This window comes from Phoxinus phoxinus (genome assembly GCF_949152265.1).
Source record: "Phoxinus phoxinus genome assembly, chromosome: 13".
Lineage (NCBI taxonomy): Eukaryota > Metazoa > Chordata > Actinopteri > Cypriniformes > Leuciscidae > Phoxinus > Phoxinus phoxinus.
Window position 1 is genome coordinate 24,684,913 of NC_136888.1, and position 17,451 is coordinate 24,702,363.

At 37.3% G+C, this 17,451-nt stretch overlaps 1 long non-coding RNA gene across 2 annotated transcripts in view; it reads right to left on the reverse strand.

Annotated features, from left to right (window-relative positions):
• LOC307009346 overlaps positions 1-17,409 on the reverse strand; it is a 35,568-nt gene extending 18,159 nt beyond the window's left edge. The window contains exons 1-4 of one of the 2 annotated variants that reach the window (XR_013799995.1): positions 17,307-17,408; positions 15,702-15,909; positions 7,885-7,960; positions 7,664-7,764 (exon numbers count right to left, since the gene is read on the reverse strand). This is a non-coding gene — a long non-coding RNA (uncharacterized lncRNA). Of the gene's footprint in view, positions 1-7,663; positions 7,765-7,884; positions 7,961-15,701; positions 15,910-17,306 lie in introns of both variants that reach the window. The other variant, XR_013799996.1, reaches the window with a different exon arrangement.
• Positions 17,410-17,451: the final 42 nt, after the last annotated feature.

Here is a 17,451-nt window from a genome sequence, read left to right on the forward strand (position 1 = left end):
GTTACATGGCTTTAGGCCAGATATCTGCTGTGTTCTGTTTCTGTTTGTGTAGATTCAATTTGACGTCTCACTCCATTTTTCTCTCGTTTTCTCTCTCTCTCTCTGCTCTTTGCACTCTGCTATATTTTAAAGTTTCCACTTGTCAAAAAGTAGCCACAGAAAAGAGTATTTTTCCCTTGATGGCTTTAAATGGAGAAACTTTTATTCACATGGTTTATGTGAGTGAATTTTCTTCTTTTGCTCCTTTAGCTTGATTTATCATTACATATCTTATTTTAACAACAGGTCCAGTCTTCTAATCAGAATGACCATAAGGTTTTCAGCAACGTGTGTCTCAGCCTGTCAACGACCGAAACTAACTGTTGTACAACAACACAAAAATTCAGATTTCCTGAATATTTGATCAGTTTTTCACTCCATTACATAACAGATGATTTCCTTAAATCCATTTCATTTTGGATAAAATGATCTACTCACATTAGATTGACGCGTGTATTTCTTTAAACCCTTATTTTCTCTCTCTTAAACAACAGCCCAAACTGAAACAGGCTCTATACTCGACACAAGGACGGCTGAAAGTCAGCGAGTATGTGCTGGAGCCCGATGTCACATGAAGTCTACATTGTGGCAGCTACGTGCAGCGGCCTGTGGCTCTGGCTGGAAGAACAGGCAAAAATAGATTGAACATGCCGGTGCTCCGCTTGTTCCATTGCTGTGTGTTTGTTACTTTTTTCCCGCAGTGTTAGACTGAGCTGGGAAAAAAGGAGACGCAGACTGTAAAAAGGTGCGATTTTGACAGATGAATCGGGCTGGCTGAAGGGGAGCCCAAACGAGAGACTAAATCAGGACAGAGGGAAATGCAGAAGAGTGTGTTTTAGATTCTCTTCATACCTGAACTCATCAGGGAGTCTGTGTGTGTGCGATTATAGGAGGATCTTTTTTATAGTTGTGGTCAGGGACACCTTTTGAAATAAGCATGTGCCCTTCAAGACTATGCACTTCATCAGCAATAAACAAATTATATCACAGCATAACTGTTCTACGAAATGTTACATTTCTATGGAATAATAATGGCATAAGTACATGTGTTTAATAAAATAATATCTAGTGCTTTCAAGTGCATACGTCTCAGCATTCTTCTAGATTAAGCAACACTAAATTGTGCTTCATGTTGTCACCATTATGTTCAGTTAGTTTCTGTCTTCATGGACTTTCAGTTTGGTTTCATTTGTCACGCGTCTTCTTTTCTCAGATTACCGCCACTCATTTGTCTCCTTAGTTACTGTCATTATTTATTAGTTTGTTTATTTATCTGGTTTGAGTTTGTTATTTATATGGTACCTTCTCCTGCACTCATTGCTACCTGTTTGGATCGCTACCCGTTTGGTTATTAATATAAGTAAACTTTGTGTTGGAACCTTACTCTTCTGTGTCTTCGTCTGCCTGCCTGCACATGCAGTAACATCTAAATTAAATGTGTTTTTTTTAAGTTAATAAATATTATATTATCACCCTGAATACACAACAAAAAGTCATGAAGGGTAAGTTCAGGTAGAAAAACCTAACTGTATTTTTCACTTTTTGTAAAACTTTTTTTTTGTTTTTTTTAGATTTTTAAATTTGAGATTTTTAAATAAATGTTTGAAAGGAGACATGCACAACACAATAAAATACCAGTTCTTACAATGTGCCACCGCTATGACCCTTATATTAAATATTTTTGTCATATATGAATTCTTCTTCATGAATTAATACATTAGGGGGAAACCCAGTCTAGTCTCATCCTTATCTCTCTCATCATGGACTGTAAGCCAAAACGGTTTACATTTATCACTTTCAAGCAATATATTATCATGTGAACTGGCTGTATAACCTCAATATCAAATGTTGTGGTTTATTATAATTACAAAAAAAAGTGTTACAATAAAAAGAAAAAAGCACAGAAGTATGAATGATTGATAAGCAATCATGTACCAAGTTATTTCACGTTCTCTCAAATGGATATTAGCCAGGGCACCTTTTGACTGCTCAAGTAAGAGCTAAAGAGAGTTTAAATCATGTCCTAATTACCGCCCAGCTCTGGAAAGTAGAGCGCTCTGATTTGAATTTGCCCTGCTTCTGAAATAGCTCCCTAGGTCCAATTCAACATTTCACCAGAGCTGATGTACTGTTTGCAATATTTAAAGCCTAAATCATGTAAGGCGGAGTTTCAGAGTGGAATGAAATGTAGGGGGGAAAAAATGACAAAAAAATGAATGAAAGTGGAACATTAACTATACACATACACATATTATTATTATTATTTGGCTAGGTTCGTTTAATTTGAAAGTGTAATTTATTTTTGCTTGCATTTGCCTTATCTGCCGTTTGAAGAGTGCAATGGGAAGACGTCCACAATGGAATAACAACTTTGCATCTAAGTGATTAAACAATATCATTCATCTGTTTACAATAAATAAAGCAACAAGAAAATGAACCTCAAGCCTCGCTGGTTTCAAAGCCTGGGAGATCTGTCCTTTGACATTTTATTAGTAGCAGCAGAAATAAAAAAAGACCTTTTTTGAATCCTCAACTTTAAAAAGATGTTGGTCCATTAAACCACTGCAATTAAGTTGCTCAAAACTCCCCCCTCATGCCATTAACTGCAATATCTAATTAAAACTAAAAAGGGAGTCATCTTTGATTGATAGGATCTCTTTTCACTATTTTGCATTTTAATGTTCATTAATAAACTTTTATTGTTTGGTTAATTATAATACCCCCTTTAGATAATGACTTTTTGCCTTTTGTTGTAAAGTGCACTCAGCTACATATGGAGAGGCTGAAGCTGATGAAGCCATGCTTTACTTCTTATTTAAAATGGTAAACCCATAAACAACTGTTTATTTTTAATGTTTAATTTGCATGAGAAGTTTCTTTGAAACTGATATAAATCAGATTTAATTTTTCATTTTGCTTTTTTCACTGCATTAACTTTTTCTGAAGCTTCATCCAGTCTAAAGGACAAAGAGAGCTTTTCAAAGCCAATATTAGTCATCAACTATAAGCAGTCATTAAATTCACTCGGAGCACGCATAATTAGAGTAAATTATGCTGACATTTTCACAAGTAACAAATAAGATAAACTCACTCACTAATGATTGCTTGGATGCTATTTCATATCTGTACACACAGGAGGACTTCTCACGAAAAATGTCCACTCTAATTCAAATGTGCGTACGCACATGAATTTGTTCTAACCTCGTTCTAATGTTAATGAATCTGGAGTATTTTAAATGAGTGACCGTGTGCCTGAGGTTTGGTCATTTGCATAAAACACGCCCAACCCATCTCCATATAAGGGCTTTTCACACACCCTTTCCCACAACCATTCGTCACTCTCTGTAAACATGACGCTCTCTAACAGACCCAGATTACAGACTTCTCATTAGCCAGCTGTACATGCACGTATCTGCATTGTTATACAGAGAAATCTCGCAGCTCAAGCTATGATGCAGATTGTCTTACTCTTTCAATGTAAATGTTAAAAATCACAACCCTTGAGACTATTTGATTTTCACTTGTGTGGTTTCATTTTTCCCTGCTTTTGTTCTCTTGTAAATTTAGAATAAATTTAGTATGAACGTTTCTTTGTGAAAACATTCATACTAATATTTCACACAAATTTGTGCGTGTGCGAGCTCGAAGGCGGGAATGAGACCCATTGTCAGAAGAAGTAAGAGAACTAAAACTTAAGCCTGTAAAAGCCAGACAACAGCTTGCAAAATATTTGTTCATGTAGTAAGGGTATAGTGGCAAAGGCTATAGCAAGTATTAAACTCAAGAGAGGGAAACAAGAGAGCAGAGGGCCCAGTGGAAGAGTAGATTGATCAGGGCTTGTAATGGGGCAGTGATAACCTTGTGTAATGATATGTTGCTGTGCTTGTGATTCCTGTGCTGGCCGTGGCCGCCGTGCATGATGGATCACAACGGCGAGCTGATAGTGCCATTACTCACTGACACGCGCACCTGCCTGACACCCATCCCCTCTGGACACAGCAGACCCCCAGAACCCGGTCCACTGAGACACTCCACTGGAAATTCTGCAGTCCAGCAAATCCCGCAAAGTTCCCCGACTACCTCCCCGTGCCTCTTTTGTAGGACGTTTCCCTTTTTCTCTCTCTTTACCTAATGTTTCCTCGAGTTACCTGCACTCTTTGTCTCTCTCTAGTGAGTTTGAGTATTTGACCTATAGTAAACTTCAAAATGTTTCTCTTACAGCCTGTAAGTATTACAAAAAAATCTGATTCCAAACAAAAGCAATATTTCATTATTTAACATTCTGATGAACAGGCGTTTGTTGTTCTGAATTACAGTACAGTAACATGAGTAGCGCTAGAATAGAAAACACTCCCCTGTGACCCTGGTGTCTCCAGAGACTGTCACTACAGTATATCTTCCTGATTGAATTTCACCTTTATCTTAAAGACGTGCATCTGGAAAACTGAAAAAGAAAGTCATCACTTGCTACCATGGAAAACAAGCCCTCCGGCAGACACACCAAACCACGTGCTTCTTAAAACTGGGCCATAATCCACACACGCTAGCGCTTAAATTGATTGAATAGTTATTAAAAAAATTTTTTTTGTTATATTCTCGTTCGGTTGACTCTTTTTGCTAATGTGAATCAGTTCCTAGCTCAAATTAAATATATATTCACTTATATTACCTTTTCCGTCATCTATCGCTCAAGATCTTTAAAAACACAATTTAAATTAATCAATTAATAACACTGATAAATGTAAGCTTTAGTAAATACTGCACTATATATTGATGTGATGCCAAAATTCAACTATTTTAGACTAATAAACTTGACTATTTATCAGTTATCAGCCATCACATAATTATCGGCTTATGGAGGCAAGAATTTAGATTTTTTAAATCATTTAAAAATGATCTCACAGCTAAATGAGAAAAGTATGATGGCCAGGTCTCTCTGTGGCTCGTAGTCCAGAGGACCCTCATGACAGAATCACAGCCTTTTACTCTCACAATGTGCACCCCAGCAGAGCACCAACATCGGGCTAGCAAACGTGTCAACCCTCATGATAACTGCACCCTACTAGCCACCCAAACTGCAGCAGCCCCTAGCCTATCAATCACAACAGGCCAGCACAGAGAGCCTGCCTCCCCTGCCACCGGATGATGGAGGAGGGGAGAACTGGAGCTACATGCATATCAGCCGCTGCATTTGTAGCCCTCCAGGAGAAGAGCAGGTGAAGGGCTGAGAGAAAGAGTGAGGGTGCGCATGGGAGTCATAAAACACTTGCCACTGCTCCATCCTTTCATGCAGATGTTTCCGTAATCGCTTTGCCTGTCTGTTCGTGTAAGAGATTACATCACTTGAAAATATTGTCTTTCTTAGGAGAATGTCAGGTTTACAGAATTATTTTATTCAAATTAATTTTGAGATATTTCTTGGCTAGTAGGGGGTGCAACAGGGCTAAAACACCCCCAGGGAAGCCCTTTTGATTTTACTTCCTTTCAAAACAATACAAAAAAAGTGGCAGATACCACTATAGCACTATAAAAAATATATTCTATACACACATTTTGTACATTAACTTCAGATATATATCTACACAAATATATATATATTTGTGACAAATATATCTACCCTATCTACACAGTATATCTAAATTATATTTTATTATCTTTTATCACTCACTGTGTATTTATACACTGTGTATTTTTAATCATCATTAAAAAAAATGTTTTTGTGTCATTGCACCCTATAGTTCCTAATTATCAATTACTGTATCACACATTTTGTTATAAGAAAATAGGAGAGCATTGTTAAGGTTAGCACAAACCTTATTAACTGCACATAAATAAGATGCAATATGGAGTCATTTGAATTTTACTAATTCATTATGTATATTTCAATTAAAAAACTCTCATCTTATCAGTTCTGCATTCTCTACCAAAAGATCTTGTCTTAACTAGACATATTTTCTCAGATTCACGGCATTTATAAATGTCAAAATATTGTACACATCCCTCTTTCTCTCTGGCAGTGTTTCGCTCACAGCAAGCCAGACGAAAGGAGGATTACGCTTTATTGGGGGAAAGCTGAGAAAATTACTCAGCGGAAAAGAAAACTGTTGGCATGCCATCAAAAACTCATCCAGAAGAATTACCATATGACTCTTTACCACTGGCTGCCAAGAGAGGAAAAAAAGGCTCGACTTGAAAACCGTAGGAGTGTTTTGCGCTTCTAAAGGCACACGCTACAACTGCGCGGCTACATCAAACACTTGAATAAGCATGCATTACTATGCTTGTTTTAATCTTGGAAGGCTCTGTGCTATTTCCAGCACCTATTGTGAAAATGTCAAGTAGTGAAATTGAACCGGGTTGCTGATATCTGTGGCTGTCACAAATCTGTCTAAACAGGTTCTGACTGTTTAAAGAGATTCCAGTGAGAACCGTTTACCATATTGCCTATTGACTGCTCAAATTACAACTGTCAGTTTAACTAAAATATTATTTGACTTATTTTGACGACTTTGAAAGTGCATGTCAGGGTTGACGTTGCTCTTAATATCAAAATAATGTCCATTTCAGCTTTCATAACAGAGCACAGTGCTAAAAGGAAGTGACATTTGTCAGGGTACCTGTAAATGCAATTCTCAGACTGAAATGCACTTTGATGTGAAGACTGTCAGCTTCCACTAAACATGCTTTTCATTTTTGTTTTACATCTACTTTTGCACAGTGTTGTTGTAAAGACTATCAGCTCTGTAATTTTGAGTACTATCCGTTCATGAGAAATAAAACATTTGTGAATTTTTTTGAAACAGATGTCTGGTGATTGGATTTTGACGTATGACTGCAGAGAAATTCAAATGATTCACAAAAGAGTGAATAACATGACACAAATTGAAGTTTAGTGGCTAATTAGCTTGAAATGGCCCACTTAATTGCTCTCGAATGCAATGAGAAAAACATCCATATTTCACTTTGTCTTCATTAACGCACTGGAAAGTGCTCATTTGATTTATAATAATGAAGTTAAATAGCAGATATTTATTTCTTGGCCTAAAATATTTGACTGAAGCATTTAACGAGGTAAACTGAGGAAACAAACATGTAAATATTGAAATAAAATGTAGCCATGTTGAGCACACGGCTCATTGATGAGACTCTACATTCTCATTAAGCCATTAAAACCCTTACAGAATGTGCCGCTTTTTAGCCCGTCATACGTCTGTTACCATATGACGGCTCTGGAATTTGATGCAAGACCCCAAAAAAATGCAATTATATGCACCCGTAAAAAAAAAATGTGGTTATGATTCAGAGATCTAGCAATAGTAGATGTTGAAGAGGAAAGAGCTTGAGTCAGGGAACAGCACTGAGCTGTGGAAGGATCACAGACCGGCCCTCTTGAAGATGGCACCTGAGGGATTCTTGCCATATGTTTAAGCTTTGTCTTGTCCTACAAAGTTAGTGCGCCCTTCATCATGCTTCGTCAAAGAGGAGCTTGGCTGTGACAAAGAATGTGGGCTACCGGCGAGGAAGGAGGATTCAGTGAGGTATCGCTCCTAGCTGCTTTTAAACAGGGCCAACCGCTGCACTGATTATGGCATAATTAAAACAGCAAAGCCAAGAGATTACCCACCTGGTTATAGGCTCAAGTCTCTTCACTAATAAGGCAAATGAGCAGCTCCAGCTTGCAGGTTCGGGCCAGCCGCACAGCCGATTAATGCAGTTTATTGGGATCTGTTAAAAGCATTAAGTGAAGACAAGAGCAGTAATTCGTCATGTTTAAAGGCAGGGAAATTAAATCATAGCAGAGGGAAATGAGCATAGATAAAGCAAAAATGCTCTTTTAGAGGTTACCTGTTTGCAAGCGGTGTACTTTCACGCACCGCACCCCTCCTCACCGCCAGTCTCCTGGTGGACCACTTTCATTCTGCTTTAAGTGGGTAAATTGGAAATAATTGCCTCAACCGTAAACAGAATTTGATTAAAGGACAAAAGATACCTGTGAGAGCATATGAGAGGGAATTAAATTGGATTTGCGTAACTGCTAAGTGTGGCAGGAGCCGCAAACCCACTTTCTCATTTACTTTCACTGGCAGCTGCGCTCAGCACTGCTGGACGTAGTGACATTTCACATCCATGGAACAGTTTTTAGGCTGTTTCATTAACATCACTTTGTTTTAATTGTTTAAAATCTTTTTACAACTTTTCCGATATTTTACATATCACTGTGCTCATTTCACATAAAATATATATTTTTTAAAAATCCTAAAAGAACCACACTTTTACACAACTAAAGTGCAGACTAACTTTCAGCTTCATCCTCCTCTGAGTGTTTTTAAGCGTTCAAGCAACTCGAATAAACACCAACAACAATTATAATCTTCAGTCAAATTATGGCCTCATTGAATGAGCAAAAAGTGCTCTGAGAATATATTTTCCGCTTTCTTCCGAAGAAAACCCGCTTCCAGGCAGCTGAACTTTGGAAATCCATGAAACTACAATGGAAACAATTTACAAGCTTTTCATTTGCATAAACATGCAGCCTTGTCAAACAAACAAGCTTGATTTTAACCACAAAAAGCCTGAAAACAATGCTACATTTCTGATGGGAAGAGATTTTTCAACGTAATAGTAAAATTCAGAAAAACTCTCCTGTCATAACTTGAATAAACAGACATGCTGAACAGGGAAATTGAAATGCATACAAATTCTGCAGACAAAAAAAAAAAAAAAAAAAAAGTCACGCAAATGCCTTTGTGTCATCGTTTAAGCAACTTTAGCAACCAAACCTATGACAGTTAAAATTAGTTTTTACACCCACTATTTTAGAGGCTGCTGTAGTCTTAAATTGTAAAAAAAACACACACACACAAAAAAAAAACACTAGGTTTTTTTAATGTTTTGAAGAGTAGAAGGACAAAACTAAGGCACATGATGCAGGGTATCATTGTGAAAGCTTGCATATTTTCACTCCAATTAATTTTCCAAGGACAAAAGACAGGAGTTTTGCTAGACTCCATAAATTATTACAAAAGGCAAGAGAGTGGGACTATCCTGTTAAAGAAGAGTTTTTGCTTTGTCTAAATTGTGTGGAGTTATTTTGCAGAGGTGCTTGGGAAAAATGTACCATTTCATGGTAGGGGGGGCCATCTGCTGGTCATATTAAACAACAGTTTTTCATCTTGATCCAAGAATTTATGTTTACTTAAATTGTAGGTTAATTATGTGCCATGCATATTAAATGCATAAGTATGTAAAAATAATAATAATAATGTAATTTGTCATTCAATGGTTCAAAAGCAACTTTGTAACTGTATACTGTATAGTCTGCCTCTAAAGATTTAAACTCCCTGTATTGATGCATCGGAGCGAGAGTGTTTATATTTGTGCAGTAAATGTGTTTCTCAGCTTTCGTTTCTCTCCACCTATTTGTGAACTAAAACAAAGAGGAGGTAACTTAGTGGAAAGTGATGAATAGGTTTGCTGGCACCATCACTCGTACAATGAAGGTGCCAGAGCGGGTGCAGAAATGTTCAAAGTCATTGTTCCCCTGGAGACGGGTCAGCATATTGGTCAAAGCCTGATGCGACTCTACTGTGCTTTATCCTCATGTGCACCCGACCACCTCCACCCAGAGCCAAGCACTGAGGATTATCACATTTATTTTGAGTAAAATCTCCCTCCCAACTGCATCGTATGCACGAACATCTCCTTGATGTTTGCAATGCGTCCTCTGATGTTTACCTGCATAAATAATGTCTTTGGTGTGCCTTTGTAGAAGAGATCATGTGTGTAATGTTATTCTGAATCTGATATATCATTAGAGTGATCACGAATCAGGACAGGCCCCAAGCACTATGTACATTTACTTTACAGACACTTGACTGGGTAAAAGTGTGTAAAATAATGCAAAAAGCCTGTTTTTTTAAACCATAACACGCTGACAATATTGATTTATCTTAAAGAGCTATATGATCCTTAAAATGTACTTTCTATTGATCATGTAATCATTTGTAGTCGAATTGAAATTAATCAACAATGTTAATTAAGAAATTACTAAATTAAAATATACTTGCAGTCAAAAACTGATGCTTTTATCAGTGGATGTTGAAACCATTTCCAATATATATATATATATAAACTATAACAGTTATTTCTTTTTATTTTACAGTACGTGTACTTGCAGTGTACTAAGTACTGGTAGTATGCAGTAACTACATCGGTTAAGGTTAGGTTCAGGGTTAGTATACATAACCCTGTTATTGTAATTGCTATAATAAGTAGTATACACGTGGAACAGGATTAAATAAAGTGCTACCACTATAATGGATGTAGGCTATATATAATATTTATTTTATAAAAATGACTTATTTTGTATATGTTTATAATATATAAAACCATGTTATCATGTTATAACAATATGTACAAAAGATGTACATTTTAGTGCTTTATCCATTTAAAATACAATATTTTAGAAATGTAAAACATTCACGCAAAAGTTAAGAAAAGTTGACTGGTCTAGTTGATAAGATTTTTTCAGTCGTTACACTAATCTTCATGAATTTGGTCTCACTTTAAAAGTTGAATGTGAGGAGCAGAGAGCAGGGGGGTGCGCGCGCGTGCGAAACTGTCAAAGACACGCCGAGCGCCCTGAGAATCCCCACGCAAGGCACACCTTATTAAACACTGCCTGATAGGGTCAATAGCCTGCTCTCCCAACACCACCCTAGAACAATTTCAATTTTAATAGCTTTTACTATGTATTTCACAGGCAAGCCCCCCATTGAAATAGAGCCATCAAAAAGTCCCGCCGACAGATTCAAGCCCGGGAGCTTGGCGTAATTATCCCAGCGGACGCGCGCCTCTGTAAGGTAGTTCAACCTCGTTCATCATCTCCAGCAGGCCCCGGACTCTGCCTGCTAATTTCATCCCCAGGATTAGCTTTGCTCACTTGTCTATCTTGTTATATTTCTTGAGGGTGAAATATCGCCTTCCACTTTTAATAAGGCTGAGCGGGGCCACGCACCGTTGCCTGCGCGCGGCATACGCGCGGAAAAAGGGGCAGAAGGGGAGCAAAACTTTGCCGCGCGCTCTTCTGGGGAGTGACCGGAGAGAAAGAGTGAAGGTGAAAGCGTATGCCTGCGATACCTGCAGGGCAATGCAAGCTGTTTGCTCTCTGAATAGAAAAGAAAAGAGGTGTATAGGCGCTCTGGGCCGTGCGCGCTGATACACCTCCAGAGAATGCCCGTGCGCGCCGAAATTAGCAGACGCTTGCGAGGCGGAGCACGAGCGTGACATCTTATTAAACTTGTGGATCAAATCCGCGTATCCTCAGATCATTTGCCATCCGTTTGTCACCTTCACCCTCCACCCCGCGCGCCCTGCGCTTAATTACAATGTATTGTGTTTAAAGGGGCAATTAAAGCCATCACACCAATGGCGTGTTGGACTTTAATTACCCATTGATAATAAGGGTGAATGCTTCTGTGTACTTGTAATAGCTCGTGTCTCGTTCGTACAGTGCACCAATTTACGCTCATTCTTGCTTTTTTTTTGCTAAAATAACTCGTAACTTACATAAGTCATTAATAACGTCATTACAAGATCATATAGCCTACATCAAATCAATATTTAACGCACATTTAAATTGTTTATCGTTGTTATTTTTATATTTATATTATATAATTTTTACTTAGGCCTACTACATTTATTTCCTATTTTGCTATAATTATGAAAAAGCTGCTTATTTATTTATTTTAAAATCTTTATAAGAAACTGGAAAACAATTGTTATTGAGGGGGAACAATAAAGAAATATGATTTCTCGTTTTTATGTATGTTTTAGATTATTTGTAATGTACTAATAATAATACTTGTATAAATGATAATGTATTAAGATGAATCATTTCAAGTCATCCTGCGGCCCCCTTGGAAATTTGCTGAGGCCCTCTAGTGGGTCCCGGCTCACTGGTTGAGAACCACTGTTACAGAGTATTCCTCTGCATACATTCTATTCTGTTGTGGCAATGACCACTTATTACAATGAATTGTGTCTCTGCAGGCAAAAGTTAACTTAGTTTAACCTTTAAACAGGCAGACCGTGTTATCAAATATGCCTGACAGTCCAGGCCAAAAGCTCAAGAAAAAAAAAAAAAAAACCTATAGACATAATTACATTCGGATCACAGTGACATGAAGCATTTCAAAACACTGCTAGCTATTATTCTGTTTCTGCTCACCTTGAAATATTCAAGAGCTCACATATCACTCATTCATAGGGCAGAAAAATTGAAAAGAGAGATGGCAAAATATAATTAACCTTGTTACAGCCAGGTCAAACAACCGATTTTTATTCGTTTCATATGACAGCGCTTTGAGGCAATATTTTCCCAGGGAGGCTCACGGCATACGACATAAATTGAGATAAAAATGAAAACAAGAAACCTGAATTAATACTACTGTACTGTATCAAATAAAAAGCTTCTTGGCACCTGTGAGATACCCTTAAGCAGTTTAGAGGTAAATCGCTATTGAACCAGATCCTTTTAGCCACTGGAGCTTATTGCTTCAGACTTTCATCACAGAGGCCAGCTAACATTTGATACTTCATCATCCACCCATAGCCTCACAGAAGCCACTGAGTGCACCTGACACACACACACACAGCTTTACAAACAGACAGACGGATATATATACAATGTAAAAAAATATTTTCATGATTTGTTATCACAACTTTTTATCTTTTGTCAAATCAACTTCGATAACTAATGAGTGAAGATAACATACTATTTTGAGTTTCTGTTTATTAAACCATTCTTCTTCATTGTATTAACTCAACGAACAACAACAAACTAAATTTTAAGGCAATAAGGTAACTTGCTTTTTTAAGTTAAACCAACGTATTTTTTTTACAGTGAGATAGATGGATAGACATGCAACTTCAACATATATGTAGCGTATACAATAAGATTCCATCTATATATAATAACTATTAACACCTAACAGGAACGTTGTAAATGTGCACATATTTATTGTGTTGCTTTTAAAGTCGTGAAAATACATAATTTATAATCACACTGTACCAAATCACTAGGTTTGGTCAAATGCATTTGCTCATTTGTGGGATCTTTTTTTTTTCTCTCCAATGTTATTGATTTAAATTAATGACCATATTTTAAATAAATGGATGAGCAAGTACAAATTGGTAAGTTCATGATTAGACGGTGTTATTGAACTGTCTCTCTGGTGGTCCAGACCTGATCCGGTCGAGGTGTTTCCTGCTTAATTAAGACTCAGCTGTCACATTGTTCATTACTTTTGCAACCCTCTTGTGAGTGAATTGCCGCCGTCCGTTAATATTTACAGCCTAATACCCGCAACCCCGAGAAGCCACAGCACTCAAATTATATGTCAGATAATTAAAAGAATAATTATGAACGGTCAGCAAGGTATGAGCAATATTTCATAGATGATTGTGTATTTATTTTCCATTTTTCATGGTTTAAATGTATTTTGTATGCAAATAAGTGTAGGACACTTTTTAATTAACCGTGAGGGGCATTATGAGTAATTTGGTTATACAATATTTTTGTATCTATCGTGAATACTCAAAACCAGGTGGAATTATGGGTAAAAAAAAACTATTTATATACAATATTTTATAGTATTGTCCTAATTTTACTGATAATAACTTATTTGTCATTATCATTTATAAATAATATTTGATCCTGCAAATGAGTTCTGTGAGGCACTTGACACATAAGTGCAGCCATATGAGGTCATCATCATATATTCTTATATTATACAAATGCAATCCATCTTACAGATGCTACTGCTAGTACCGAGTCAGTATCTGCTCCAGCCCCTCTCCCTCCATACTATCCCCCTCTCACATAAAGACGCTCATTAATTGAATCACATAATTTTCTTCCCTGCCTCCCACAAAAGGCCATTTGCAACTTCAGGTGTGGAGGGATAATGGGGGATGATATTTCTATCCAACAATGCCAGGGGCAGACTCTGATCATTTTCTCTTCTGAAGGTTAAACTTAGATAACCTGCCTTTGGCATTTAATCAGCTACTTGTTAAATACTCTTTTGGTAATAAAATAATTGAAAGTTTTATTGCTTCTCAAATAAGGCTCTTTTTAAATGGATTTAACGACTTTGTTATGGCTTTGCTGAACGCATCCCTAGTTAGGCTAGTGTGTAAAAGCCCAATGGTAATGATATGCTTTACAGCTTGCAAAATCGCAATGATATTCATTAAAATGACTTTGGTAATCACTGTGTGTAAATTAGAAATACCTGTCCCATCGGCAGACATTTAAAGGGATAGCAACCCACCGTACAGAATTATAAACTATAATTACTATTATACTATAAAAGTCTGCATGGTTTATACATAAGGAATAGACGATCCTTCTCTAATTTAGAGGTATCATTAAAGCTTTACTTTGTGATAACTAGCTTTTATTAATCTCAGTTAATGTTAATTTTACATAAATACATTTCTTAACATTTCAAGATATATATATTTAACTTTTTATTCATTTGAATAAATGATGTAAACATTAGGTACACTATACCTTTTGGCCCTCTAGTGGTTAAAAAACAAACAAACAAAAAACATTTTGCGGAAGAACATTGTTTTGGCTGTGCTTCGGCTCTGTGGATGAATATGGTTATTCAACTGCTCAAGCCACTAGGGATAAGAGATATAACCAGTTTAGATGACTAGCCAAAGAGACATCTCCACTGTAGACACTGTACTTCCTTGAAAATAAAATTCCAGCACAGCTCTACAACAACCATAATTAAATGACCCTTCACAATAGATAATGTTTGAACTCTGTTAGAAAACTGCAGATGGAAATTTATCAGTTCAATAAAATACCTTTCTGACCTGTTTTGAGTAATAAAAACGGCATCTCCACGTCGCCATTACAACATTTCAAATCCCTCAGTTCTCACCATCTCCAAAAAGCCAAGTCAATGTTGATTCTCGTTTTACTATGAGCTCTGTCCCGAGACTGTCTCTTTTTCCCAGGGAAAAAACATACTGTAACAGCCATTGCAATGCCATTCAAGTGCGTGAATAGCGGTTGGTGCTCTTAATAAAGCGGCATCGAACACCACTTGACTTGCCAGTTTGTTTGAACAAGCCCGACATAGATGTTCCTCGCCATAGAAAAGTACAGCATCACAAGCTGCTATTGTGAACGTGCCGCTCCGCCGCTGACGTGTTCCACAGAGAAGACTGTCCAAAGAGCTCAATGCAGCTACTGATTATATATTGTTCACCCAAAGAATCACTGAAATATGTCATTTTTTTGCTCATTTAACTGAAAAATGATGCTCTGATCTATTATTCTCTCTTATCTCTATTATTCTGCACCTGTTTTTCATTGAACGATGTTTTTATTTGCTGGTCAGAAGTGTGTGTGTGTGTGGGGGGTGCGCCATATTTTTTAAAAAGGTTTGAGAACCACTGCTGTAAAGTGTTACTAGTTTAGAGTCATTTTAGATGAAAAAGTCTGTCCTGCAAATGCTTTACAATATTGACGTTGCTCTTGGTTGGATAATTAAAAGACAACCAAATACATACCGGTACATGTATACTGTATATGCAGAACGTAAAGATTATTATTATTTTTTTAAATCAGCTTTCACCTTCCAACATTTCCTTCAGAAGACTTGATTGTCTGCCCTTCAGAGTCCAGATATGGTCTTGCTTCCTGTCCACTGACACCCATATAAATGGCCTTATTATCTCCCATTGGAGTGGGGGAACCTGGTGTGGTCTGGTCCAATGAATCACCAGCAAGCTTTCCTTTTTTGGCCAGGCTCCAGCTCTTGTTTTCTCATCAGGTTCCGATGCCTGTTAATGACAAAGTAACAATAACTCACCCGGATTAAAAGCCTAAATCTGCAGTTGAGTGGCAGAGTGACCAGCTAATGAGGTGCATTTGGGTAAATTGTTGACAGTGCTCTTCACAGAGAGGAAGGGGCTATCTTTATTAATTTACCAAAGCTATGACAACAGCGGAAAGAGCAAAGTCAAGCAGATGAAGATGAATACACCGGTTGGGTCCCCGGGAACTTCTGCATTAGTGCATGACAACCTAAAATGCTCTTGTCACCAATGAGCGTCACATTCGCCTGTGGGCACTTAGTGGGGGAATAAGAAGCCGTCAGGATGACAGATTGCCGAAGACCGGGACTTGTGGGGGAAAAAATGAGAAATGAACATTTGGTGGAGGTGGCACATGATGGGTGACAGTTATGTGATATGCTCATGTCAATTTAATAATTCTGTCACCGGACGAGTGGAAAAGAGGGAACGTATGAGAGAAGTCATTAACTTCATACAGGTCTCTCCATATTCTGTGAATGGTTAAGTCAGATCAGCTCTTCAGAGATTTCAAAAACAACACAACTTGTATGTTTTAAATGTCAATGTTTACGGAATAAATGCAGCCCACGTGGATGCATGAAACTCATTGCTCAGTAGTTCCACGGGGATGTGATGTGCCACATGGGAACTTCCTGCTTATTTGGTCAGAATCAATCATCTATACCGCAATGCATTTAAAATTACATTTTAGTACAGTTAATTTCTTATAGTGTTTTTGTTGTTTCACATGCTGAGGTGTATTTCAGATGTGATCATATTGATTGGATGTGTGATAAATAATGCCACAAGAAAAGTTCTCCAGAAGATTTGACTGGAGTTAATTAAACCAGCAATATAATGATTTATGCATGTACAGTAAAGTGGTAATACTACAGTCTGTATTATGCAATTTGTTTAACAATCCATGTTTAAATTGGGAAGATAGTTAGTTAGACAAGGGACGTTCATCTTAAAACCTCTTAAACACAATTGGTGTTGTAACTCAATTTGTCCAGCAGATGGCCATAAAGAGTTGATAAATAGATAGGCTACACATGTTTGTATACGTGCATGTTGTAAATTCATTGTCACGTCAATCTTCTTGATGAATTAATAAATTACATATTCAAGCACTTGGTCCGTTTATAATTTGAGTAAAACTCTGGGACCACTAACTATATGTGGGGGGGAAATCGCCAAAAAGCACAGCACAACAGTTTGATTGTCATTGATTTTCTATTTAACGTTAACTTACTTAAAGTTAGTCCTCTCCTCACCAGCCCTTAGAAAAATTACATATGGTTTTACCACAGTAACCACATTGAGACAACGCATTTGTGAACTGCACTTTTTTTTTTTTATGATAAAAAGCAGCAACTTACCTGGCGTTTAAATTACACTTGACAGTTTATTTCCATTAACTCTATCAACTTTCCCAAAATCCCGCTCAAAGCGGTGAAGTTGGGTGATACCAATTCTACAGGGAATGAAGGGGTGAAATCATCTCAGAAGACGATGAAGGGACGA